At 58.4% G+C, this 27,560-nt stretch overlaps 1 long non-coding RNA gene across 1 annotated transcript; it reads left to right on the top strand.

Annotated features, from left to right (window-relative positions):
• Positions 1-24,805: 24,805 nt before the first annotated feature.
• On the top strand, positions 24,806-27,020 carry LOC138067386 (uncharacterized). Its single transcript, XR_011141247.1, has 3 exons — positions 24,806-24,944; positions 26,187-26,428; positions 26,694-27,020. It is a non-coding gene; the product is annotated as an uncharacterized lncRNA (long non-coding RNA).
• Positions 27,021-27,560: the final 540 nt, after the last annotated feature.

The raw sequence follows: 27,560 nt of genomic DNA, 5'->3' as shown, positions 1-27,560 counted from the left end.
AGTTACCCATGTAAAGCATGGTTCGTGGTGGTGGTGGTTGTAGTTGTTGTCTCATTTCCATTGGCTAGCAGTTATGAAACCTAAGTGGCTTTACCTGTAGGGAGGGAGAAAAGAAAAGAAAGGATGTTGAGGGCTGAGCCTTGCTTTTTGAACTGCTGCCTTGTTGCATGCACGTATCGTCTTAAAGTAGAGTTTTGTAGCAGCTTCTGAAGATGATGCATGGGAGAGAGGACATGGAGGTGTGAAGCCCTATTAATGGGCTAGAGAGGTTGCAGGTGCCTCATGCATGACTTGCCACTTGATGCTCAGGTTCATTGGATGTAACTGACATAATAGCATGTTGTTGTAGTTCTAGGCATTTGTGCAGGCTTTCTGGAAAAAATGACTGTGCCTGAAAGCAGACTAGTGACATGCCTGCGTTTCACCTTAGTTCTGCCTGAATGCTCTCTCTTGGTTTACAACTTGTGTAGTGTTTGTTTATAATGTCGGCAAGGGCTTGATAGAAATTCCTCACTTCTGCTGGTCTCTAGGGGTCAGTTGTTGAGCAGGACAAAATAAAATTAAAAAAAAAAAGCAGGTGCTGCTTGGGGCTAGAAGAACTTTCCTTCAGCAGGGGATCAGTCCTTCAGTGAGTAGTAGTGTGAAAGTGAGTGCTGGTTGAAGGGTATGGATGTTGCATGAGAGTAGCTTTGTCAGGGAGGGGGTACAAGGTGAGGTTTGCTAGAGTCTTAACAGCAGCTACCAGTAGTTATTTTTGTCCAGGAGAGAGTTTCCTGCTTTCCTGTGGGGGTTTTATTCTTCATATTCTGCTGGAAATTATTTTGGTACCTAAAAAAAAAAAAAAAAAAGGACTAACTTCTGCAATACTGTGGCTTCCTGGTGAAACTCTGTTGGAGAAGTATATAGTGCTGGTATGAGTGCATGAGGAGGTGAGGACTAGATGGCAGGATGGTTCTTATCAGTTCAGAGAGTTGTGTGCAGGGTGCCAGTTGTATTAGAGCAGGTAAATATTTGCAGGAAAGGCAGAAGAGGGAAATATTGGCTGTTATCAAGCTAGCATCTGGGATTGCCTGGCTAGTCAGTGTAGCTGGTGAACGTAAGTAATGGAAATATACTTGGGTGGACTTGAGGCTGAGCATGTGCATAGGTACGCGTTGCCAATTAGGCTTTATTTTTTGGCCCCCCCCTGTAGAACAGGGTTGCATTTAGGACGTGAGTACTTTCCCATGCAAATCTAATGGTTTTTTGTACTGGCTGCTGTAATGATGCTTCTTGAAGAAGGTTGTATTGAGTAGGCAGGACTGGAGAGAGTTGAGTGTGAGTGATCTTTTGCCCTTTGCTTGATAAGAGAGTTGATTTCCCAGGTAGGCCTCCTCAGCTTGGTGCAGTGAAATGTTAGGAGAAGTGGAGCATAACAATTTGAGAAGTGCTTTGAGATGCCTGCCTCGGTTCCTGTGCATGTCTCTGGTGCCTGTTGAAGGTGGGAGATGAACATTAGAGCAGAAGGCATCTGTCCGTGTAGCTGCTCCTGCAGTGGTCTGAGGCAGGAGTGCTTGTCACTGTGAATGGATGTAGGAAGCCTCTTTTGCCCTCCAGCTTTGTCTGAAGTGCCACTATGAATCTGCAGGCTAGTAATTGTAAATCAGAGGCAACGTGTGTATTGTGTTAGTAGGTGGAGACTTAATAAAAGCTTCGTGCTGTGCCTTTACCTGTCTAATTGGGGAATGGTTCCACCGAGGTGTATAAAGTGGAGACTGAAACTTGCCTTGCCTTGCCTTGCTGGAAGCTGGAGGCAAAGGCTAGAGAGGTCCAGGCTGCAGGATTATGGAGGAGCTGCAGGAGCTGCTGAGCCTTCAGCCAGGAATGTGTGCTGGAGGAAATGGAGTTTCCTCAGCATGAGGGTCATCAGTGTTTTCTTTTGGTGAGAAAAATGCAGTGGGTGATCCGTTGGCCGTAGAGGGGTGGCCAGGAGGAACGGGGTCGGTTTTGAGGAAGGTGGCTCCCGTTTAGTAGTTTTAGTAAGGCATAGCTAAACAAGAGATTTGAAAAGCATAGAGTGCTGTGAGTTTGGCACTGGAAGTTAATGCCATGCTGTCGAGTTGTTTAATTCTCGGGATGCTGATGTTTCAGCTTCAGTAGCCTGACCTGTCCTTCAGAGAGGAAGTGGTGATTTTTCCCCACCACTAAATGCAGGGAGCGTTTATGTGCAGCCTTCCGATGACTCTTTGTTCCCTCCTAGAATGTTAGTGTGGCCAAGACTGATGTTTTAAGCTAGAAGACTAGACTATAAAATAAGAGAGTAACTAGGAAAGGTTCCTTATGTGCAGGGAATCCGATAGCTTGCTTTTTAAAATGATGCCCTAGTTTGAGGCATCTGTCCTCGAAGCCACTGCAAGGAATTGTAAGTGTGACTTGGCGCATTAATTGCTATACCAGCTTTCTTTTACTGTAGCAGGATTTTGAGGTAAGCCTGGTGAACCTTCTGAGTGCCTCCTTCCCAGCTCTGTTTGTTTCAGTTATCCTGAAAGACCTGAAGCTCTCGGGTTAAGGAACGTTTAACGTCTCTTTGTGGGACCGTGTTTATTCACTGCAAGGCTAGTTGGGGAGTAATGTGAGAAGCTCGACTCGAGATGCTGAAATGCCAAGCGTTGGGCAGAATTGGTATGCTTTGGAGTCCGCAAGATGGCTTCCCTCTGTTCCACGTGTGACCTGTCCTGAGTCTACCCTAAGTGATGTCCTTCTCTGAAATGTAATCTCTAGGTGTGAATTATTTTTTTCTTACAGCCCAGTTTGTGAGTTGTGCTGCTGCTGCTTGGATGACCTTTGAGAATGTTTGTAGTGCTGCCATGCAATAGAGTTAGCATGTGTGCTTTGCTGTATTTCTACTTGTATGTGCTTATTGTCCATGGATGTCTTTGCAGTGTGGCAGAATAGCCAGCTTTAGAAACTGAGGAGTGCAGAGATCATTGGATATGCTGTTGATGCTCAAGCTTCTGTCGGTGAAGTCCAGTTGCCCAGCTACTTGTTGATGCTCGTTGCATGAACTTATCAGAAGAAGCAGTTGTGGATCTCTTTGGGGGGAAAAAAAGGATGGTAAGACGATGTGGCCAATCATGTTGAGAGTTTTGTTTGTTATGATATGAATGTCTATTAGGTAAGAGTACTTTTCAAATGTTGTAGTTTTGGCAGTAGTGTGTTGGGGATGTGTGAGCTCAGCAGGGGGAGCGTAGCACCAGACTGATCTGTTGCATCGACCCTTGAGTAACTGATGGGAAGAGTCTGTAGTGCTGTTCCATATGTTTCATTCATTCCAATGGAGGATTGGTCCGTGTGGGACAACTGGGCGTGGGACCGCCAGCACCTGAGGCAAAAGAAGAGGGGAACCCCGCAAAGAGTGACTCTGGCCATAGTAGGCGCAAGTATCCCGCGCAATGTACCCACAGCAACCGCTCCACCCTATGCCCCTTTGCTCTCACCTCCTAGAGATTTATCTGTCACTTGCTCTCTCTCTCTTTCTCCTACTTCTACTCTGCCAGCTGCTGGACTCTCCCCTAGGGGTCCCAATGTTTTACCTAATCTGGCAGCGTTATAGCTGGGCGTAGCAGGGGGAGCTCCCCCACCCGTTCCAGTGCTGCCTGTATTTACTAAGCAAGGCTGGAGCCCGAGTGATTTAGCATTGCAGGGAAGCAAGAAGCCCGGGTTGAGGGAAGACGCGGGAAGGTGTGCTCAGCTATTTTCTAATATGTGCACGGGGCAGTAGTATCGCCAGTTCTTGATGGAGGTATGGAGTGAACGCAAGTCCCTTCTCAGAAGAATGGGCTCGGTGGCAAGGAGCAGAATTGGGAAGCTGCTGAAGAATGCCTGAAGGTAACTAGGGGCCACACAAGGGATAGACAAGGGAGAGGCATTCTCGGCAAGAGGTATCTGTTTAGAAGCTGCATATCCAGAAAGGGAGACTAGGAGTAGAAAGGAGCAGGAGCTAAAGACAGAACTGGAAGGTAGGAAGGCAGCTGAGTTGTTGTTGCCTTTGACAACTGAACAGCTGCAGAATACCCCCCCAGGCAACTCCCTGCATGGGCCGAATTCATGCATGGCAAGGTTAAGCCCAGGCATGAAAAGGGCTGGGACCGATCTAACAGCTAAAAAAGGGAACCTGAAGCCCCGGGGGGAAGAGCTCATAGGGTGAGACCAGTGATATAGGCTCCCCCTGGGAGTAAGAACTAAGTCAAAGGGAAATAAGCCTCCAGACCCGTGAACAGGATATCGGGAACTGAGCAATGGGCTGTGGAGGAAAGCCTCAGGATTCAAGGTGGGCCTACTGGCGTTGTCTGGAGTGTGCTTGAAGCATCCCAGAAACAAGAGAATGGCCAAAGGTGTGGGGGGGTGTACTTTGACTCCTCCAGTGCCAGCTCCCAGAGAGAGAGACCTCCCCTAGGGAGGAATTGCAGGGCATGAAAGAAAAAAGAAAAGAGGAAAAAAACGAAAAAAGGGGAAAACCCCAAGCAATGCCCAGAAGGCAATTGGGTCTGCCTGTTGGGCAAGGGGAGGCTTATGAGTGGAGAAGTGATAATGGCCCATGTATCTAGATTGCAGTTGGTCCTCAGGGACAATTGGTGAAGTTGTAATAGATACAGGAGCACAAATGTCAATACTGACCCCACAAGGTGCCTAGGAGCTGGGTGTGTGACCCGGAGGGCAGAGAGTTAGAATTACTGGTGTGAAGGGAGCGAGTGTTGTGTGTGCCAAACTGCCAAGGGTTAATTCATGGCTCCCGGGCAAGAGGCGCATGTTGACTACTTGCTTTTTTGGAATATATTTGAACTTTCGATGTTTTAAACGGACGAATGTGGTGCCTGCCGGCTGGTGGTGTGTGTTCCTTCAGCTCAAACATGGGTACTAAGCCCCGTAGAAAGAGGGAGGCTGTAGTGTGTGTACTTTGCCCAGCCCTGCGCTCTCCGATTGAGAAATCGCTGGCGGACGACAATAGCCGGTCTCTGCTGCGGCGCGCAATGGGATTTCTGAAGCCAGAGCTGATTTGGAGAAAGGACAAATGATCTCCAAAGCCCACTCCCCATATGACCCGCCTCTGTGGCCAGTTGGGAAAGCAGAGGGGAAGTGGTGTTTGGGAATGAGTTATCAGGGCCCCCTTAACAGCTGCTGGACCAAATAGTGCAGCGTTAACAGCTGTATTGCAAGCAGCTGCACACCCCTGGATGGTGGCGCTAGCCAGGAAGGAGATGTTCTTTCTGGTCCCCTTGCAGGAAGAGGATAAAGAGGAGTTGGCCTTCCCTGGGGAGGGAATGCAATATGCCTTTACCAGACTTCCCCCCCACACACACACCCCCCACCCAAGGAGGGGGACAAGCATTCCCCCACGATTGCTCCTGCTGCCCTTGCTGAACTTGTACAGACAGTCGCACTGCCTCCAGATGGGAAACTGCACCAATAGAGAGATGGTGTTCTGATGGGAGGACCTTCCCCTGAGAAAGTGTGTGTGTGGGGGGGGAAGCAGCAGCAGCAGCAGCAGCAGTGTGGCAAGCACTACAGAAAGCAGAAATTGAGGTTCCACCTGAAAATGGTCAGGGACCAAGGAGGGGAGTCAAATGTTTAGGTCCTTGGTGGATAGTGGGCAGTGCAGGGATTCCTCCAGATGCGTCCAGAAAAATGAGAGAGCTGCAAATGGCCCAACCAAGGAAGGAGGTTGCAACAGTTGATGGGAGCTTGAGGCTCCTGGAGGAAGCGTGTGCCTGGGTTTTCTCTTAGTGCTTGTCCATTATGTTTGCCCTTATGGAAAGGCAAACCCTGGGGGTGGAAATGAGAACACAGAGAGGTGGTCCAAACTGGAACGGAAGAAATGGAAAGCATATCAGTCATTGGGACCAGTATGCCCCCGTGACCCTACTAGAGCCGAATGGGGTTTTGCAGAGCGTGCTACTTGATGTGTAACCTGTTCCAAACTGGCCCCGATCATGGCTGAGAGCATTTCTGAGCCTGAGTACGTGTTTGAATCGGATTGTAGATGGGTGCAGCTGCACACTTCTGACTTCATGTCAGAGTCCAATGCTCTGGGTTTTTTTAATATTCCACGTGTGGAGGGTTTAATGCTTAATAGGAAGTGTACTTATTTGAATTGTGTTGAAGTCGCACAGGATTTTGATTGAGCACAGTGTCCCAGCAGTGCACTGAAAGAACAATATACGCTTAGCAGAGCACAGCAATTGCAATATCCAGTTGAATCCCAGCATCAGTCTCCTGACCGGTCTCTAGAATATCCTCGTTGTCGCGACACCGAGTGTGTCCAGTGGCCAGGAAGGAAAATGGGGGTTGAAAGCAGCTCAAGCCTGCTGCTCTCTTCAGAGTTCCTTTGTTCCTTGTTGGGTTTGTAGACTTCGTGTTGGGCTGAACCACGTATGCGCTCCCCATCCTCGCCTGGCTGAGTAGTTTATAGCCAGGAGGTCTCCAGTGCCGAGTCTGCGTCCCATGCCTTATCACTTCAGGCCTGCACTTCTCTAAGTTGTACTCTGTGCCTTTGCTTCTCGAAGCCACTGCTGTTGTCCTGGGCCTATATTTCAGTGTGTTGAGAGTCATCAATAGCTGCCTGTACCTAGAAGGAGTGGGCCAGGCAGTTACAGGAGGAGTGTTTACACTTAGCTGATGTAGGCAGTTTGTCTAGAACAAAGGCATCTTGCAGTGTCCTTTGTTGTTGAGGTGATGTTAGCTCCTTGGCCAAAACTATGGTAAATCACTCCATCCTCTCCTGTGAGCCCTAAAGGGCGCAGAGTCTCTGCTTCTCTTGACAGCATTCCTCCCGTGTATTGGGGGGGGGGGGGGAAGATCCTCTGACCCCTGGTCATCCTTCACAGATGGGCTCCAAGCTGTGGGATAAGTAAAGCAGCTAACTTTCTTTGTGCCTTCTCCTTTGGAAGGCATTGTGGAGGAATTTTGGGAAAGGGGGCAGTAGTGAGATGGTAACAGGTGCAGTGAAATTTGAGTGCTACTAGTAGAAAGTATTCCGATGAGATTTCTCTCACCCATACAAGGATATTGGTGGTGATTAGCCCTAAAGCGAAAAGGAATAGTGTTATCCTCTAGTGTACGTGAGTACTAAGGCCAAAAAGTAATGCAAGCGAGTTCCTGGAACTGAGCTCTCTCAGCCAAACGTGCCCCATTGGGTAGAATTTTCTAGTAAGAAATAATCCAACTTTCTTTGTTTCAGGGCTTCTTCCCTGGGGGGGGTGGGGGGGGGGAAAAACGGGCGTATTCTCTCCTGTTTGCTAAGGAGGCAGCACTGGAAGAGATATTGTGACCTAGTACCCAGCCATGCTTTGAGACTTCTCTCTTGGTAGAGAAGCTTTGCTTAGTGTGCTGGCACCCTCAGTCCTTCTTCCAGGATACATGTTAACGAGCAGAAAACAAGCTCTCTGTATTCATTTCAAGTTGTTTGTCTTGGTTTCTGGGTGTGTATTTGTATGTATGTCTCTAGCTGAATACCCTCTGCAGTGATGTGTCTGAAAGGTCAGCTAAGGAGTTGTCCTTGTAGGGGCTAGGTCCTGGAAACATGCATTGGAAGCCCTAAAAGTGGCAGTGGTTGGAGACATCTGTAAATAAGCCTACTTTGAGAGGGGCTGATGATGGCAGAAGCATAATAAACATCTAAGCTAACATTTGAAAATGTTGAGCCTAAGATTCTCTTCCCTAGTGTTGGAAACCAACCTTGATTAGCTTGTGTTTGTTGTTGAAGATAGTCTACACATCAGCAAGGAGGTAGCTTTTGAAGAGCTGTGTTGTCTTGCCCTCAGCTTTCCAGGTAGCAGTGAAGGTAAGAGGCTAATAGTAGATCAGCTATGGTTCAACAAGGTCAGCATGACCAGTTCACCTGCTCCTGCGGCCCCTTTTTGGAAAAAGTCCTTCTACAATTCGTTGCCAGCTTCTCCTCTCCAGCGTTGAGGCAGAGGCCAGCTGGAGAAAGATGCTCTTGCATGTCCTAAGGTGAGGGGGACCCCCTTAGAACAGGGACTGACCCTGTGGGAGGACCTTTCCGCTGGGATCTGCCTTGGTTGCCCTCCATCTCAGCATGGAGCGCTTGAGGCAACAAATGGGCAATGCCAGGGCCTGTGCGCTGTAGGCCATAGTGCTAGAAAAGGTCTGGAGCTGCATCTCAGACCCCAGAGACCCTTTGACGGGACAGGTAAGCCCTGCAGAGCGCGAGGCCTGCTCTTGCTCCACCACGTCTCTGGAGAGAGCAGGGGACGCGAAAGCTTTTCTTCTCCTTGCCTCTTGGTTTTGCACCCCAGCAGAGTAGCTGGCGCTTTGTGGCAAAGACACTGTGTGTGTGTGAGTGTGTTCCGGCGGGAAGAGTGCGTGTCCTAGCTCTCGGGATGATCCTGATTCCTTCAGGGCCTGAGTTTTCTGCCGTTTAGTTTCCACCAAGAAAAGATCCCGACATGTGGTGAAGAGGCAGGGCTGCTGCTTTGGGGAAAGTGTAGCAGTGCTATGGAAACAGTTTGAGCCTAGGTTTCCAAGGAGCAGAGTCTCGCACAGGTCTAGCAGCAAAAGGAATTGATTATTTGTTGGTGGTGCAGCAAAGCAAGAGCTTGAGGTGGATGCCTCTAAGGAGGGACCCCGAACAAAGAGATTCTTTACAGTCTTATTTCCCTGCCTGCCAGGGAAGGTCTCGTTCAGTTTCTACTGAGTTGGTGGTCTCTCTCTTTCTGATTGGTCTTGGCCTACATCCCGGGCTGGTTGCCATGTCCTTGTCTTCCATGGTCCCTTGTCCTCTCAGAGGTGAACCACCACCCAGGTGCATCCCGTCTGGTCTCCTGTATGCATCCTGTTGTATGTCCTCATTAGGTAGTTGTGTGTCCTCATTAGCTGATTTGAACTGACCTTGTGGTTTTGTGGTCAGCAATGATTCTCGAGTTTGTTGACAGTTCGGCCTGGAGGCTTGCAGGCTTTGTTCACTTGAGATGCTAGTGCTAAGCAAGGGTTAGACTTGTGCTAAGCTAGTTACCATCTGAGTTACCATGTCCTTCTCTAACAAGCACAGGGTGGCCTGGCAGCGGCAGAGAGGCCAGGAAGCCCCCAGAGTTCCTTGCGCGCTCCGGTGGCCGCCATGGGCCGAGCAGGCCAGGCTCAGAAGTGAGCAGAGGTGCAGCAGCAAAGGCTGCTGTGTCTTAGAGGCCGCTGCCACCTCTGCCACTTGTTCCTGATCCAGGAGGAGAGGGTTCCTTGGCTGGCTCTGGCTGGAGACTTTGTCCTTGAAGCTCTCAGGATCAGGATGGTTTGGGCCACCAGCGAACAAGTGGAGGGCCTGACTCTCTTCTGCAAGGTTTCAAGGGCTGAAAGAGCAAGGACCAGAGCAGAGATCAACCCCCCCCTGGATCTGTGCAGACCCCAGGCTTCCCCTCCCCTGCTGCCAGGGCCGGTCCCACCTAGCTCTTCCCATGGCCAGGAGGAAGTGGGGGGACAAATGGCTCAGCTGCAAGTGTGTGGCCAGGAATGTCCCAAGGGCCCCTGAACTCTCTCTCCTCTCCCCCCAAGGCCCCTGCTGCGCAAGGGGAGCAGAGCAGTGGGGTGGGGTGCTCACTGCCCAGGGTGTGTCTTCCTCCCTGTCAGCCCTGGCTGACCTGCCACTGCCCTCACTCACCCTTGCAAATGTGCTGCAGCTCCTCCTCATCCTGCTCCCTCATCTGCCGTCCAATGAGCCCTAGGCACACACAGAGCCTGTCACAAATCCCGCTCGCCAGCGCACTGCCAGCAGCAGAGCTCCTTCCCAGCCCTGCTGGCGTGGCCGCGGGCCCTGCTCTGTGCAGGCAGGGCTGACTGCAGGGTGCTCTCCAGAGCGTAACACTCAAGGAGGCTGTAAGGGACTGGCCAAGGCCCCCACTATTCCCACTGGTGTGGACAAGGCTGGGAGAAGGTGACATGGAGCTGCCAGGCACGGGGCTTCCTGCACGGGGCAGGTGGGGCTGTGGCAGCCCCGGGGCTGGTTGTGGCTGCCAGCCCAAAAGCCAGGGCTGGGGCCAAGCTGCCCTGGGACAGAGAGGGACCCCAGCAGGGGTTGTGGCTCACCAAGGAACCTCACGGCTTCCTCTTGCAAGGGCTCCTGCGGGCTCTGCAGGTAGCGCAGGCTCTGGCGCAGGTATTCTGCTCTGTTGTTCTCCTTTGCCAGCTGGGGAGAGCACAAGGGTTGGTGGTTGGTGCCGAGCCTCCCCACTCAGCTGGCCAGCACCTCCACCTAGGAGCAGTCTCCCCTTCCTTCCCCTGCCAGGGCGTTCACGGTGCCCGGCCAGGAGGCGCGTAGCGCTCGGGTTTGGAGGGAGCAGAGGCCACAGTGTTCCCCAGGGATGATGAGGTGCCAGGTGGGCTGGAGTTGCCTGAGCGTGCCAGAGGTGAGCGAGGGGCACAGCTGCCTGCACTATACACTGGGCCTGGAGGGGCCCAGGCCTTATGCAGGCTGGGTGCTTTGGGGCTGTGCTTACCAGGTACTCGCTGATGCGCCTTGTCTGTCCTGTCTCGGTGAGGTAGGTGAGCTGCTGCCATTTCAGGAACTTGGCAGCGCCCAGGAGGGCTTCCTGAGAGGCCTGCACAGCAGCAGAGAGTGAGAGATGCCACCGTGGCCCAGGGGAGGAGATCCTGTGCCCCCGTTCTTGTGGTGAGGCTCAGAGCCTTTCTTAGCCCGTGGTGGGAAGATGCCGCAGCTGGGCGCCAAGTCTGCCACTGGGTTCAGTGCCCCAGGCAGAGATGTGAGGCAACCACCATCTCAGGCGCCTTATGCTGCCAGGGCAGCAGGACAGAGATGGCCAAGAGGTGCTGAGCTGTAGCCAAAGCCAGGAGGAGGCTGAAGTGCTGCAGTCCCAGCGACGCCAGTGCAGGACTCGGGCAGAAGAGCCTCCCCTGGGGCTTCCCAGCGTGGTGCTGGGCTCCCTGTCCTGCTCAGTTGCTGTTGCCTTGTGGCCAGGCTCCAGAGCTTGGTAGCTGGGATGCAGGGCTGGTTCTCTGCCCTGATTGCAAGTGTCTGTGTCTCTGCCCTCCCCAGGCAGGGGGAGGCTGGGCAACGTGCTGGCTCTCGCAACCCCTTGAGGGTGCTGCACCCCTCTGCAGGGGCCAAGTGCCCTGGCCATGGGTAGGGTGAACTCTGTTGCTGTGGTGGTCATGCCTTAGAGAGCTGGGGCGTGCCCCAGCCCAGACACCTGTGTGTCCCCTGGGCAGAGCGTGGTGGGGCGGGAGGGGAGGAGGGCCGTGATGGGGAGAGCATAACCCTGGCTTTTTGACTCCTGCAGGACAGCTGGGAAGCCTGTGGGGCCTCGAGTGCTTAGGCTGTTTTGGCCATGGATGGCTGCCGAGCCTTGTTGGAGCAGGTAGAGGAGCTCTGGGAAATGGCCAGCTTCTCTGGGCCTGCCGGGGCTCTTGCTATGGCCCGCACTGGTGGAGGGCTGTAGGGAGGGAGCGGGGCTGTGAGGGGACCTCAGCTCTCTGTCCATCTGTGCAGGAAGAGGCATGGCAGGAGGATGAAGGCAGGGCAGTGGGTGGCTTGGTAGAGACAGGGAGGAGGCTCTGTGCCCTGCTCAGGGCCTCCGGAGGTTGGGCCTCAAGGTAACACCCATTCAAAGGGAGCGACTGCCGGCAGCCTTTGCTCTTGATGCTGAGGCCCAGCCAAGGTGGGGAGGGGGTCAGCATTGCCCTCCTGCAATGACTGGTCAGGTCAGAAATCCACACCTGGGCCACGCTCTGGACCTGGTCGTGCAAGTGGAAGAAGAGGAGGAGCAGGCTCCTCTGCACTTGCTTCCTCATCAGTTTTCTTGTGGTGCCCGCTACCATTGTCATCATATCTTTCAGGAGGTTGATGGAGAGGTTTCTGACGCAGCCGGACTCCTGGTGGGAAGGAAGAGGAGAGGAGCTCAGCCCTGGCTGCTCCAAAACCACGATGGGCAAGGGGGTCAATGTGGCTGGAGCAGCCTGGGCTGGCCATCCGCATCAGATCCCGGGGGACCCAGCGGGCCCCCGACTCTCTCCCGAGCCTTACATCATCGAAGAGTGGCAAGAGTTTCTCAGCCAGCTGCGGAACGATGAGGCTGGCCCTCTGCCCGTCCAGGAGATGGATCATGCTGCTGAGCAGAGCTAGGGCCTTCTCGCGGATGTCCGTGTCTGTGTCCTGCAGGCTCTCCATGAGGGCTGGCACCAGGGTCTGCATTTTCCTTGCCTGTGGGAAGTGCAATTTCCTTCAGCACAGCATTCTTGTGACTGAGGTGGTTTGGAGGTGGCTTGCTTGGTGCAGGGCTGGGGTCTGCCGCCGGCACCGGTGCCTTTCTCTTTGTGCAGCAGAGCCAGGGCCCTGTCCCAAAGGACTCCCAAAGTGGGCAGAGGAAGAGGACAGCTCTTGAGCTGTAAGCTACTGAGTTACCCAGCCCCTCCTGCCCAGCCCCAGGCCTCTGGCATGGCTTCAGCTGGCTGTCCCCGCTCGCTCACCATCTCGGGTCTCTCCCACAGCCTGAGGAGGCCCCTGAACACCAGCCTGCGCATCACCGAGCTCTGGCTTTGCAGGTATCTCAGGAAGAGGTTCAGGATGTGATGGTCCTCTCCTCTGAGGTCAGCACAGCCCAGCAGCTGAAACACACACAGCAGTGGCAGACTGACAAAGCTGCAGGACTCCCCATATCCTGCAGTGCTGGATCCAACCACCAGCTGAGGGCAAGGCCACCAGACCCGGGCAAGGGCCAGCCTGAAGGCAGCAGTGGTTGCGAGAGCCCCTGTGGCCCTGTCCTGTGCCTCAGGGCACGCTGTGCAGCTAGCTCGCTTGTTCCTCCAGGCCTGGCCACCAGCTGCAGCCTCTTACTGTCATGCCTCTGAGGAGCAGTTGAGTAGGGAGAGCAGGCACAAAGCAGATAGATAGGAAATACAGGTAGTGGCAAGCGTTCCCCCACCAGAAATGGACCGAGGTACTGCTCGGAGTGCACCCACCACCCTACTCCATTCATTGCCACCCACGGTGCAGTGGTGGGCACAAGAGAGCAGAGTGGTTTGAGGCACCCCAGAGATGCACCGCTGGCCGCTGAGCTCACCTCGACGAGGAAAGCCATAGCAGGGATCTCATGGGAGGGCTTCTCCCTGCTGAGCAGCTCTAGCAGGTGGTAGAAGATGTAGGCACGCTGGGGCCTGGGGGCCTTCCTCATCTCTCTGGCAGGGGGGAAAAAGGTAGCGTTGGCCTTGAGCAGGGCAGGCCAACCTCTTGTGGGATGGCACTGCCCAGTCTAGGTGTTCTCCCACAGGCCAGGCCAGGCCAGGCAGGGCGAGGCCATGTTTGTGCTCAGCTCCAGCAGCATTTGTTTTGCCGCTGCACCTTGCCATTAGAAAGGCAGTGCCCAACATGAGGAGGCTCGTTTTGGTGGAGGAGGCTGGAGAAGCTCCCTTCCTGCCCTGAAGTCTGCCTTGCAGCATAACCCATGTCCTGCCCACTGTGGAGTCATGCCCCGTGCCCCCACCCCGCGGGCTCTTGCAGTGTTCCCCTGTGCCTCCTGCCCCTTCCCTGCTGGGCTGCCCGGGGTGGGGGTGGGGGTGGGGGAGGCGACTGCTGCTGTGCATCACCCTCTTTTGTGCCTGGTAACACCAGCTCTCCTCCAGGAGCTCTCAGAGCTGGGCAGCGACAGAGAGACACCCCCCCCCCCACTGCACACTCCCCCCCCCCCCCAGCCCTTTGTCGTTCCCCTGTGCCATCCCTCAGTGACGAGGGCTGAGAGTGCAGCTCCTTTGTGGAGAGCTGGGGCCGGCCTGTCAGCCACGAGGAAGGGGATTGTATAGGGTGTCCCACCAGTGGGGAGAAGGGCTAGGGGAGAGCGGGGAGGAGGGGGCTCTCACATGGCCAGCAAAGCCACTCCGCAGTGGTGGGTGGCGGCAGTGAGGAGCATGTCCCAGGCGCCCTTGCTCTCCATGGCAAGCACTTGGCTCTTGTAGTTAGCCCAGCAGAGCAGTGCTTTCATGGCCTCTGCTGCGCACCTGCCCGCAGAGGAAAGGCCAGGTCACCCTGGGAGCCCTGGCCTTGGCCCCAGGTGCAGGGCAGAGGTGGGGGAAGTGGGAGGCAGTACCTGGTGGGGCTGGAGGCAGCAGCCTGATGCTGTTGGCATTCCCCCCAGAAGACAGCAACCTCCTCTGGCATCATCTCGAGAGCGAGGGAAATGCGGAAGAGCAGTGCCAGGAGGAGTTGGGGGAAAAAGAGCTTCACCTCCTGGGGGCAGAGGGGCTGATGGAGAATCTCGTGCAGCGCCCTGGTTGCCTGCAACAAACCCCCAGAGACGGTTGTCAATGATGAGACGGTGTTGCCCTGGCCGAGCTTGGGGCGTGAGGCTCAGGCGCTGCCCTGCGCCCCAGCAGATGCAGCGCAGTGTGCGCGCGGCCTGGCTGTCTGGGCAGGGCTAAGTCATGGAAGCTCTTGAGGCTCAGCTCCTGTTTGTGACATGGGCCCATCGAGCCTCCCTGCGTGGGCATGGACATCAACCTGGGGGGCGGCTCTCGCGTATCTCCTGTGTCAGCCCTTGCAGCCTGCTTGGGCTGTGCGTGGGCCCTGCCTGGCCCTGAGCCCGGCCCCAACCGCTAAGCCTGCCCCTAACACAAGCTTCCAGCCTGCTGAGGAAGGCCAGGAGATGCAGAGACCCAGGAGGCCAGAGAGCTGCCCAGGCAGGCCTCGTGCTTGTGCGCGCAGGGCTCCAGGCGGTGCTCGGCAGCCCAGTGCACTGGCCCAGCAGAGGCTAGACGCTGGGCAGAGCCCTGCTGGCCATGGCCCTGAGGTGTGTGCGCGCCCTGTGGGAGGTGCCAGCTTGGGGGGCAGATGGGGAAGGCGAAAGGGAGCGCTGCCTCTTGCCTGGGGAGGCAAGCGCAGCCCTGAAGGTGATGGAGGCCTCGCCTGGAAACTCACAGCCCACGAAAGGATGCCCGCGTTGTTCCCGATGAAGGCGGATGTCTTGCCCAGTGGTCCAGCAGCATGGGTCCCAGAGTCCTCCAGCAGCCTCAGTAGTTCGGGCAGCACCTTCTCTGCAGCGCCGGGCTCCGAGACCATCACCCGCCACATGGCCTTGGCAGCGCTGTAGGCCCCGAGCGCTCTGTCAGCAGGCTGCCTTGGGCGCGCCGTGGCCTGGCTGCCCTGGAGGGCCCAGGCTGGCCACCAGCCCTGCCTCTGCCCACTGCCCTTTGCTAGCAACAGCCAGTGCGCCCTGCCCCACCAGCAGCACGTGGCCGAGCTGCAGTTCCTTATGGGGCAGGCAGGCACCAAGGTAGCCAGGCTCTGCGGCTCACTCGAGCAGCGCTCCAGGCAGGCCTGATCACCTCTGCCTGCTGCAGCCCTGGCTCATGCACCAGCACTGGGGCCAGTCCCTCAGCAGGGGTCCTGGAGATCTCCACCTCTCTGGTAGCCCCCATGGCATGAGCTCCCAAGGCTGCTGGGCCCTGAGCCCTGCAGGCAGCTGAGCCCCGTACCTGTTGCATGCCGGCGAACAGTACAAGAGGCTCAGGACTGCCTCGTGAGGGTGTGCGCAGGTCAGCTCCAGAAGAGCCCTGTTCACGCTGTGCCGGGCAGACGCCTCTTTGATGGCCATCAGGCAGCTGCACATGCACCTCATGATGATGGCCACCTGCAGGGCACATGGCATGGAGGGAGGCATTTCTCCAGCTCCCACCAAGAACTGCTTCCCTTCCCACCGCTCCGTGCTGGCCTCAAAGGCTCTTAGGTGCCTGGGAGGGAGACCTGCGTTCAGAGGAAAAACAATGCCCTGCAGGCCTCGAGCCCCGGCCATGCCAGCCGCGGGTGACTTACGTGCTTCAGCTGAGAGGCGTCCTCTGTCACCAGCACATCCAGCATGTGAGCGGCTGCCTGTGTGACAAAGGCACTGCAGCAGCTCATGGCCCTGATGGCTACGACAATGAGATCTGCTCTCTCCGAGGCCTGGAGGTATTTTGCAAACATCTAGAGCAGAAAGGAGGCAGGGAAGAGAGATGCATCACACGCAGTGCCCTTGTGCTGCTGGCTGCTGCCCAGCTGAGCAGTGAGAGCGGCTCTGGAGAGAAGCGTGTGGCAGTGCTGCCTCTGTGCTGCCAGGAGAGCCAGGAGCAGGGGTTGAGCTGGGCTGGGTGATGGCCCCAGGCAGGAAGTGGGCGGTTGGGCTCAGGGTGCCCCTCTGCTGCTCCTGTGGGGAAGCAGAGCTCTGGGGGGGGGGAGGGGGCCAGGCCACAAACTTGTGGCTAGTCCATGCTCAAGAACAAGGTGAGCCCCCTGCCCGATGATGGCAAGCACCCGTTAGTCCCCCTGTCAAAGGGTCCTTCTGTCCATCTGAGCATCATGCTGACCCCACGGCTGGCAGTCCCAGCAACGGAGACGCTCCTTACCGCCGTGATTTCCCTAACGTCGTTGGGCGGCGAAAGGCGGCTTTTTGCCTCTTCCCTGTCCTTTTGGATCTGCAGGTGCTTTGGGCTATCGTGGGACAGCTCCATGCCTGGACAGGAGGGGAGACACACGGCAATTAGGAGGGAGGATGGTGACTCAGAGGTGGTACCCTGCAGGCCTCAGCGAGAAACGTTGCTGGCAGAGAAAGCAGGCGTGCCAGAAATGGATGGGGAGCAGGCTTTCCAGGGAAGTCCTGGGCCTATCGCAAGGCAGGTGGGAGGGGAAACGGCTTTTAAGACTACCACAAGGCAGAGGCGTTTGAGCAGCCGTTCTAGTAGGAAGCGAGACACAAGCCCTAAGAGGAGCAGGGGCTGCTGAAGGTTTTCCAGCCCGTTGGTAAGCGGGCGAGGGATTCCAGCAAGGCAGCTGACGGCCCTGCGTGAAGTCTAGGAGGTGGCTGCTGTTTATTAAGTAGTGTGTGCATGCCCCCTCTCTCCCCAGAGAGCTGGCTACAGGTCACATCCCCCATGGCCTCCTGCTTACGGGCCCGCTACACTGAGCCTGGGCTCTGTGAGCCCTGGCCTTTACGCAGTGCTTGCCCTGCGCCTACAATGCAGGAGTTTCTGGCGCTTTGCTGCTGCTGCGGAGAGTGGCTGAGGCAGCACGGTGCCTTGCCTGCCCTTGCCTGGCTCTGTGCGTGTGTGGAAGGACTCAGCCTGCGGCCGCTTCTCTTACTTTCTTCCTGTAGGATGAACGTGTACAGGTGATGAAGAGCTTCTGCAGCTCCGTGACTGGTGCCTTGGTCCTGGCAGGCACAGCACAGGATGACGTGTCCCACCAGCCTGCCCAGGATGGAGAACTGCTTCCTTCTGCAGTCGTCAGGGCCGTCACTGCTTCTTTCCAAGGGCGAGCGGACCTGGGGGAGGGAGGCAGGGCTGAAGGGTGCTGCTTGCCACCAAAGCCCCGAGGCCACATTTAAGCCGTGACTGGACCGCAGGTGAGCGGGAGCTGTGGAGGGCCTACCAAAGGGGCTGGGCAGGGAGGGCTGCCAGAGCTGTTGGGCCCACAGCGTGTGCCCAGGGCAGTGCTGCCCTGCCCAGGGCTGCGAGCAGAGGTGGCATCTGAGAGAGCAGGGCCTGCAGAAGGAAGGCCACCGAGGCATGGCCAAGAGCATAGCTTCAGGGCAGGGCCTTGCTGAGTGCCCTACCTTGTAGCCAGGCTTCCCTTGGAGGCAGCGCGGAGCTGCAGAAGGCTCCGGAGCACCATGGAGGGGTGATGGGGCAGCTGGAGGTTGCCTGGACCTGAGGCGGCTTACCTTGAGCAAGGGAGGGATGACCAGGAGCTGCGTGAGCTCGGCAATGCGCCCCACAGCCCTCTGGCGCGTGGCTGCTTGCTTGGACCGCAGGAAGGGCAGCAGGACCTGGGAGGAGAAAAGCTGCTGGTCTGCGCGGTGACCTGCCAGCTGCTGCAAGCGAGGCAGCTCTGCTGATGCCCGCTCGGCTTTGCCCTTCAGCTCCTGGGAGCAGGAGCAAAGCCCGTAAGTGGGTTCTTGCCTTGCGAGTCCCCCCAAACTAGGGACAAGTCCCCTCGGCTGAGCGGCTGGAGCCAGGCAGGCAGCAGGCTCCCGTGGCTCCTGCAGCCTCTGCTGCTTGCCCGAAAGGGCCCGCTGGGCCCTCCTGTCGCGGAGGGCCAGGGCTTAGGGCTTTGCCTTCCACTGCAGGAGTCGGGTGGGCAAGAAAGGACTCTTGACTGCAGCCAGGAGACACTGGGCTTGCAGAAGAGCACGGTGGGGAAGCCTCGCTCCCCCGAGGGAGACGCTCCTCTCCCTGCAGCATGCTCTCTGCCCCTAGCGCTGCGGGGCCGAGCAGAGGGAGGTCCCCTCCAGAGAGTCCCTTTGTTTTGGGGTGAGAAACAGTCGGTCCCTGTGAAGGCCACTCTTTGCGTAAATGCCACACCTGCAGGATGTTCTGCAGCTCCAGGAGAGCAGGCGAGAGACATGTGAGCACCAGCGCCTGCAGCATGCTGTCCAGGGCAGCCAGCGTCTGCAAGGAAGACAGAGGCTTGTGGCACTTCTTCCCTGGAGCCCCCTGCCTGCAGGAGAGGGGCTTGAATCCCTGCAGCCTGAGGGGGCCACCCAGGGCCCTGCGGTGCCTAGGGAGAGGCTTAGGGCAGAGGAGCTGCCGCACGAGGACCAGCTTGGCGACACTACACGGGGCCATCGCCAGGGCAAGGGGGAAAAGGCACGAGGGTGGGAAAGCCGCGCTGCAGTGCTGCTCTGGCTTGGAGCTTGCGCTCATCTCTCGGCACAGAGCAGCCGGGGACCAGCCCAGGGGGACTGTCGGGCTCTGCAGCCCTCGGCCAGGGCGTACCTTGGAGTAGAGGGCAGCCTGCAGGCTCTGCATGTGCTCTGTCGGAGGAAGGAAGAAGACCGCGCAGAAGCAGGACTGGAGGAGGCTTGTCTTCTGGTTGCCATCTAGCACCAGCTTCGCTTTGCTGCAAGGAGGGAGAGGCGCTGCTCAGAGCCGGCGGCTGACAGTGGCACCTCCAGAGCTCGTGGGCGGCAGAGCCTATGCTGCTAGGGCTGCGAGGTGGGGAGGCCCCTGGGGAGGCGCCTCTTCCTCCTGTGATGCTGGCCCAGGGACAGAGGACGGGCCGGCAGCATGTGCCCGATACCCTCTGCATCTCCTGCCTCAGCCTTCGTGAGCAAAGTCCAGAGACACTGGACAGGGTCCCGGGGCCCTCTCTGCCCTCCCGTCTCCAGCACTGTCAAGGCCCGTGCAGGGGAGAGCAGAGGCTCCGCAGACGCCTCGCTCAGACTGCCCCCGAACGGGAGATGCCGCCCAGCTGCAGCTGGTGCCGTCAGGTCCGTAGGCTGTGGAGGCCTTGAGCAAGGCAGGGGCTGGGGCAGCTACCTCATTGCAGCGATGGCGAGGAAGGCTTGCTGCCGCACCGCAGTGCTCAGCTGCTCCACGGGCTCCTCTCGCAACAGCACCTGGAGAGCGCAGCGAGGACGCGGCGTGGGAGCTGTCAGCAGCCAGCGAGGAGCCTGCCAGGCCGGCAGAGCCCAGGTGCCCCCGTCGCACCCCAGCGCTGGCACCCAGGGCAGCCCCCTCGTCGCCCCGCTCTCGGTGGCTTCTGGAGCCCTGCAGTGGGCAGGGCTGCGCTCACGAGCAAGGGCTCCCCACCTTCCCACGCTCACGCACCCCAGTCCTGGCCTCCCTGGTGTGCCAGTGCCCGGCTAGGCTTGCCCACTCCCCCAGGCCCCGGCCTGCGCCCTCACCTCGATTGCCTTTGCCAGATCCACCCTGCACAGGAAAAGCAGGACCCGCAGCAAGACATCCGTGCTGGCGCCTCTGCAGAGGATGCACACGTCGGCCAGAAACTGCAGCTTCTCGGCCTCTTCCTGGCAGCAGCAGGACGAGAGAGACGGAGAGCATAAGTGCGCCAGAGGCATGGGCAGCAGCACCGGAGCGTTTGCGGCCACGCAGTGGTGCGTGGCGTGCCTCTACGGGAGCAGCTCTGCACAGCCAGCAGCCCTTGCGGGGCCGCCTGAGCGTTGCACGTGCAGGGGCCACCCACCAGGAGATGCAGGCACAGCCCAGGCACAAGTGCCTGCCGTTACCTTGCCTCCGCTTCGCAGAAAGGTGCGCATGCTTCCCAGGGCTTCCTCCTCTCCTGGCAGAAGCTGCCCTAGATGTGACCAAGAAAGAGAGTGGGCAGAGCTGTCGGGGCTGGCAGGAGACAGGGACCAGTTGAGGCCTGTGCCCAGCTATGGGCTCGCAGCCCCCGGTCCTGCCCAGCCCAGGGGTGCCCACTCACTCACCTGGCTGCAATGGCTGGAGCGAGCACTGCTCCGGCTGCGAGCTGCTCCCTGAAGGGCCTCCATCCTCCTCCTCCTCCTCCTCCCAGGCAACCCTGGTGTAGGTGGAGGGTCCACCCTCCTCCTCGTCCTCGTCCTCGTCCTCGTCCTCCTCCTCGTCCTCGTCCTCGTCCTCCTCCTCCTCCTCCTCCTCCTCCTCCTCTTCCCAGGCCCTCCTGGGGTGGCTCTCTGAAGGGCCTCCGTCCTCCTCCTCCTCCTCCAAGGCTTCCTTTGGGTGCCTGGGAGGTCCATCCTCTTCCTCCTCCTTCAAAGCCACCCTAGGGCAGCTGATGGAGCCATCCTTCTCATCCTCCTCCCAGGCCACCCTTGGGAGCCTGGGGGATCTGTCCTCCTCCTTCAAAGCCACCTCAGGGCACCTGATGGAGCCATCCTCCTTTTCCTTCTCCCAGGCCACCCTGGGGTGCCTGGGGGGTCCATCCTCCTCCTTCTCCTTCAAAGCCGCCCTAGGGCAGCTGATGGAGCCATCCTTCTTCTCCCAGGCCACCCTGGGGTGCCTGGGGGGTCCATCCTCCTCCTTCTCCTTCAAAGCCACGCTAGGGCGGCTGACGGAGCCATCCTTCTCCCAGGCCACCCTGGGGTGCCTGGGGGGTCCATCCTCCTCCTTCTCCTTCAAAGCTGCCCTAGGGCAGCTGATGGAGCCATCCTTCTTTTCCTTCTCCCAGGCCACCCTGGGGTGCCTGGGGGGTCCATCCTCCTCCTTCTCCTTCAAAGCCACCCTAGGGCGGCTGACGGAGCCATCCTTCTTCTCCCAGGCCACCCGGGGGTGCCTGGGAGGTCTCCTCTCCATCCTGCAGGGAGGAAGAAAAGGGGGACGTTGGGAATGGAGGAGCCTAAGGCCAGGCCTGGCACCTGGAAACAGTTGCACTGTCCCCCTGGGCTTAGCAGACAGCCTGGCTGGAGAAGGCCGAGCCCACGGCTGTGGCTTTTCCATGCGAAAGGTGTCATTTGGAAAATGCCCGCAGGCTTTGCCAAGATGTTCTTGGAAGGAAAACCTTTCGCTAACCCCACCAGCAGAGGGTGGTTCCCTGCGGGACATTGGCGTCCCCCTGCCCGCTGCAGGTGTGCTGGGCCCTGGCGCCAGCTCTCCTGCACCTTAGCTCCAGCCCCACCCCATCACCCTGCCTGCTCCTTCCTCTCCTGGCCATGGCCATGGCCGAGGGCCCCCTTGAGGCCCTGGGGAGCTGCTCAGCCCCAGCCCCAGCCCTCTTACCCAGGTCTGAGCTGGGGGTGCCTTGGGGAAACGCCTCGCACTGTGGGGCTGCCCGGGGCGACAGGGAAAGACATCGCGCGCTCAAGGGCTCCTTCAGCAGCCCTGCGTGCTCCTTCCTTTCCTGTTGCCGTCCTCCCGGACACTGCCTTGCTCATGCCATAGTGGTGCCCAACAACACCATGGGGCGCCATGGGGTCACAAAGGCCCCTGCTGTGACCCGCCGCCCTAGGGAGGGGCAGGGCACATCCCTTCAGGGGCGCAGGGCTGCCTGCCCCTCAAGGGCACCTCTGTCTGCCTCTGCGCCTCCATGGGGCTCTGGTCACAGACTCACAGAGCGGTGGAGGTTGGAAGGGACCTCTGGAGATCATCTAGTCCAACCCCTCTGCTCCAGCAGGGTCACCTAGAGCGGGCTGCCCAGCACCCTAGCCAGATGCCTTTTGACTATGGCCACGGATGGGGACTACACGACCTCGCTGGGCAGCCTGTTCCAGCGCTCCGTCACTCCCACAGCAAAGACGTTTGTCCTCATGGTCCGACGGACCTGCCTGTGCTTCAGTTTGTGCTCACTGCCTCTCCTCCTGTCAGTGGGCCCCTCTGACAAGGCTCTGGCCCCATCCTCTTGACACCCTCCCTTCAGATATTTCTACCCATTGGTCAGATCCTCCCCCCAAGTCTTCTCTTCTCCATGCTGAACAGGCCCAGCTCTCGCAGCCTTTCCTCCTATGCCCCCATCCCTTCAGCATCTGAGGAACCCTCAGCTGCACTCACTGCACTAGCTCCATGTCTCTCTTGTATTGGGGAGCCCACCCCTGCACCCAGGACTCCAGGCGAGGCCTCACCAGGGCTGAGGAGAGGGAGAGGATGACCGCCCTCCACCTGCTGCCAGTGCTTTGCCTACTGCAGCCCGGGAGATCATTGGCCTTCTTGGCCACAAGGGCACGTTGCTGCCTCGTGCTCAACTTGCTGGCCACCTGCACTCCCAGCACCTCACTCCCCAGCCTGTACTGCTGCACCAGGGTGTTTCTCCTGCAGGGCAGGACTCTGCCCTTCCTTGGCTTGAACTTCATGAGCTTCCCCTCTGCCCATCTCTCCAGCCTGTCGAGCTCCCACTGAACGGCGCTACAACCCTCCAGGGTTGCAACCATACCTCCCAGTTCAGAACAGCCGCAAACTCGCTGAGGGTGCACGCTGTCCCTTCAGCCAAGTTTCTGAGGAACAACTTGAACAGGATTGAAGCCAGTATCGACCCCTGGGGTACCCCACTCGCTATGATGCACTAAGGCATCCAAAATAACTGTAGCTGTCTGCCATGCAGATAATTAAGATGATCCCCTAGGATAGGATTTAAGATTTACATCTTAATTTGGGGGGGTGTGCGTGTGTAAAACTGCGTGTGAGCAGGTGCCCTTTTCTATTCACTAGGGACATAGTCGTTAAGGTCAGTGTTATCTCGAGAGCTATTCACAATGTGCCAAGTGGACACACACTGTTTGGTCAGCTTGGTCTGCCATTTTCCTGATGTACCAAAGCCAATACACAGCCTAAATAAGACCCCCCCCCATCTCCAATCATTAAAGGAACAAATGCAGTAAATACCGGTGTTTTTTCTTGGGGAATGTGATGTCATTTTTTCCTACTATTCCTAATTAGGCTCGAAGCAAAAAGAAGAAGAGAGAGTGTTTCCAAAATAAAAGGAGTGTGTTTATTTTATGTTTTTCTTGAGGGAGTAGTCAAAGAAGCTGTTGTTCTCCTCACTAGGCAATGACTTCTTCGTGTCACTGTGCCTCACGTGAGGGGATCTGTTTCTAGCACCACCACCAACAACAACAGCACAAGTTAGAGCAGCAATTCTCCTTCGCTCTCCTGTCTCCAAGAGGCCACAAATCAAGCACGCCCTTTAATTTGCTTCCATTCTCCAACCCTTTGGGGCTGAAAGAATACCTCCTTTTCTTCTCTCTTCCAGTATGGCACCTCCTAGCTCCAGCTGCTGTTGAAGGACACCGAGACTTGCCTTGTTCCCCTTTCCCACAGCACTTCGTTCCAGGCAGCTCTCTCCTACCTCTCTCAGCTGTCTCTTTTCCTTCCTGAAGAGCCCTCCTCCAGGCTCCCGTTCCTTTAACGGAAAGGGTCATCTCTTTGACTAGTCTGCTCATGCTTTTCTACCTCTTTCTCAGTTCCAGGAAATCCTCTGGCACCCCAGTATTTCACAGAGTCACAATTGGAATTCGGGATTTCGGCTCACCACGTGGCGAGAGTCCTTTCCAGATGCTTTGATACACTCCTAGCACACGTGAGACTACATTTAGACAGGATTATCATTTTCCTCCGGTGGCAGACATAACGGCTAGAGACGTGCAGTCCTTCTGCAGTGCCACCGCTCTCTGGGATCGATTGGGTGAAGGGCTCTCTGGAAGGGCCCGTTTTTCTCCACAGCCTAGGGAGGGAGCCCGGAGAACCAGGTCAGACCTTAAGTTTGGCTTCCTAAAGTTAGATGAGATAACTCCACCCCAGTTACTAGCCTAATGGGTTTTAAGACTGTCGGCTTCCTATCAAAAAGCCGCTTTTTTCCTTTTGCCTTCCTTTCCTGCTGTCTGCCTTCCTTTCGAGCCTCAGTTATGGGCACAGAAGATGGGGTTAACATGTCTTGGAAACCACACAGGACGTGTCTAAGGGGAGGAAGGGAAAGGAGAAAGACTGCAACGAGGAGGCCTAAGGCAGATGTAAGGCAGCAAAGATAACGGCAAACTGATACTAGCTCAGAGAGCCCGACACGGGCCTGTACGAACTCGGAGCGGTCCCGTAGGAGCCCGTAGGGCCCAGCACGAGTCCGTTGGAGCCCCTAGGGCCCAGTGCGGGCCCGTACCAGCCCACAGGGCCTGTACAAGCCCGTATGAGCACGCAGAGCCTGGCGTGGGCTCGTACGAGCCCGTAGAGCGCTGTGCAGGACCGTACCAGCCCACAGAGCTCGGCACGGGCCCATATGTGCTCAGCATGGGGGTGTACAAGCCTGTAGAGCCCCAAACAGCTCTGTAGGAGTCCACAGAGCCCCGTGCAGGCCCATGGAAGTCCATAGAGCCCGGCAAGGGCCCACACGAGCTTGGCGGGGACGGGGGGACAGCGAGGGGGACACTGAGGGGGGACAGCGGGGACCGCGTCCCTGGCGCCGGCAGACCCCGCCCCGCCGCCCGCCCGCCCGCTCGGCGGCGCCCACGGCCGCCGGACGCCATCTCCGGCCTCTCTCCGCTCCCTCCCGCCCTCCGCCCGGGCCGCCGCGGGGATTGGCCGGCCGGGCCAGCTGCCTCTCGGCCATTGGAGAGCGCCTGCGCGCCGCCCGCCGCTGATTGGCGCCCCGCTCCCGCCTCTGGCCGGGGGTGGGGGGAGCGAGCGGCCGGCGGCGAAGATGGCGGCGGGGTGGCTGGCTGTGTGGCGGCGCCTGGCGGCGGCGGCCGGGTCCCGTCGCGTCGCGTCGCGTCGCGTCCTGTCTGGTGCGGTGGCGCGGCGCTGCTGGAGAGCGGCAGGCTGCGGGACGCGCGGCGGGTCGTGGCGCAGCCGGGCTCGGGGGCGGCGGGGGGGCCGGGCCGGGCGCGGGGAGGCGGTCGGGGCGGCCGGTCGCTCTCGCCTGGGCAACGCGCAACGGTTGTGGCAGCGCCGTTGGCAGCGCGGCGGGACCGAGCGGGACGTGCGCGATGGTGCCGGCCGCGAGCTGCTGGCAGCACCGGCGGGCGCCGCGGAGGAGCGAGCGCCGGCAGCGGAGCGCTGGGTGTCTGCGGGCGCTGTTTGCCGGCCCGTGCAGCGAGTGCCCGGCGGGCTGCGGGCGGCGCCGGAGGAGGGAGCGTTGGCAGCCGGCAGCCGGGCTGTCCGGAGCGCCGGGGAGGGGGCAGCGCTCGGGCAAGGGCTTCCCTGGCGGCCCCGAGGCGGCCGGGTGGCGCTTCCCGCCCCGCCGGGGGCTCGTCTGCTGCCGGGGGCGGCAGGTTTCCAGCGCGGCTGCCGCCCTCCCTCGGGCTTTCTTCGGGAGCGGGTGTTGGCAGGCTGGTTCCCAGCCCTGTGGGAGCCGCTGGAGCCTGGTGGTGGCTCGGCGTGTTGTGGCGCTGGCGCGGGGTCCTTCCTTGTCTGTCTGTCTGCCCGTGCAGAGCTTTCAGCCTGTTTTACTGGCGAGGCTGTTTTGGGGTTTCAGCTGCCTGGGGAGCTGAGAAGCGTAGTGGGAGCTGTGTCCTGTCTCTGCAAGATCTCTGTCTGCTTCCTTTGTGGCTGCTGGGAGCTGATGTGCTCACTGAGAGCTCGGTTGTGTTTCTCGGTTGTGTTTTCTGTTGCCTGGGTCAGTTCAACGTGGCCGCTTTGTCTGTCTGCGGGGGCAACTGGGGCGTGCAGCTCCCGCTGCCGGAGGGCTGTGGGGTGTTTCAGTTCCCAGTAGGTCATGACCGACTGGGTTACGCTCCCCGGGGCTCCTCTCCGCAGGTAAGGCCGGTGGGAATGTCTCGTGCCAGGGGAAGGGGCTCTCTGGGACAGCTCTGGCTGGGCTGCAGTGTACTGGAGCGTAGGAGGGGCTGGAGGACTTTGGACTTGCTTCTCTTTGGCTTTGCTTTTTGGAGTTGTTTAGCAAGCTCCCGGCCTGGGCTTCCCAACAACCTGTGCTAATACAGGAGAGGGAGTGTGAGTTGTGTGCAAGAGCTGCTGTTGCTGTGCTGTGGTGCAGTGCCAGACTCGAGAGAGGGTCTCTCCTTTTCTAGGTGTCTGGGCGTCCCCTGCAGCCCACGCAGTAGGAACGATGTGTCCCCTCGGCATTTCTGTACTGTGCCGGCGCCTTCTCCCTGAAGGCAGGCCTCTTGGTGTTCAGCGCTGTCGCCTTGCACACGAAGGAGGAAGAGAAATGGGCCTGAGCTGCGTATGGGAGGAAGAGGCTTTTTGCCCATCCCTGGCACCGTGCAGAGAGCAGCGGCGCTCGGGCTCCTTCCGAGACCTTTGAGGCCTGGTAGGTGCCAGACAAGCTATGGCTCTGGTTTTGATTTATTTCATTATTGTTTTTTAATATTTGGGGCCACTAGTTGTGTGCGTTTCTGCTCTGTTTTCAGCAGGAGCCGTGCTCTGTGGATGCACTGAAGGCCAGAAGGCAGAGCCGCAGTGCGCAGAGCCCCAGCGCCCGCTCCCCGGGGGGGACGCGGGGTCGGGCCCGAGTGTTGAGAGAGGGAAAGTGCCTGCTCCTGCTCTTTCTTAAGAGCTCTGTTTTGTTTTCCTAGGTGCTGGTTGCTGGCAAGAGCTGCTCTTTCATCTCTTGCCCACCCCTCCCGCAGCTCTTTGAGGCCCCAGCTTCAGACTCCAGCTGCACTGAGGAAGTGACCTGCTTTCCCAGAGACCCCCCTCACCACCAGAAGGAGCAAGAATCCGGCTTTGGCCTTCACGCACCCCTCCAGGAGCTGCCGCAGCAGGAAGGCGGCCTGCGCCTGCCAGCTCGTCCTGCTCCCCAGGAAGCGCCAAGTGGGACTCGGGCACGGTGGCACCGCGCGAAGGTTTTTGGGCTCTGGGCAATAAAACTTGTCGCGAGCCCCAGCTGAGGCGAGGTGCCACGTGCTGTGTTCTGTGCGCGGTCTCTGTTCACGCCTGCTCGCAGCTTGCCGAAGGCTGCGTTCTCCCTGCTCGGGGAAGAGCTCCTGGCTGCAGCGCTGGAGCGGAGAGGGGGCAGCCGGCAGCCGGGGCCATCTCGCTGCAGTAGGTGAGAGCTCCTGTCCCAAGGGGCTGTTTCTCCTCGCCCCCAGGTTGGCCCTTCCTTTGAGCAGGGGCCCTGGCAGCCCAGCTCCAGCCCGGGAGGCAGCGGGGAAGGCCGGGGCGACGAGGGAGCAGCGAGCGCTCCTTGGCCTCAGGGCTTTGTGTGGGGGCAGCCGCTGGGCAGGGCGTTTTTGTGCCCCCACCAAAGCCCTGAGGCTGGGGAGTGGGGGGGTCTGGGCTGAGGCCTGCCCCTGCTGCCCTTAAAGGCAAGGTGGAGAGGCTTTAAGGCTCTTCAAGTCTCTGGGGGCTCTTCAGGGAACTTGGAGTCCCTTAACTTCTTCCCAAGGAACTCCCAGTTACTTGAGGAACCACCTCAGGGACTCAGCCCCCCTGGGAGACCT

This window comes from Struthio camelus, chromosome 5, assembly GCF_040807025.1.
Source record: "Struthio camelus isolate bStrCam1 chromosome 5, bStrCam1.hap1, whole genome shotgun sequence".
Taxonomy (NCBI): domain Eukaryota; kingdom Metazoa; phylum Chordata; class Aves; order Struthioniformes; family Struthionidae; genus Struthio; species Struthio camelus.
This window is presented reverse-complemented; position numbering and strand designations above follow the sequence as displayed.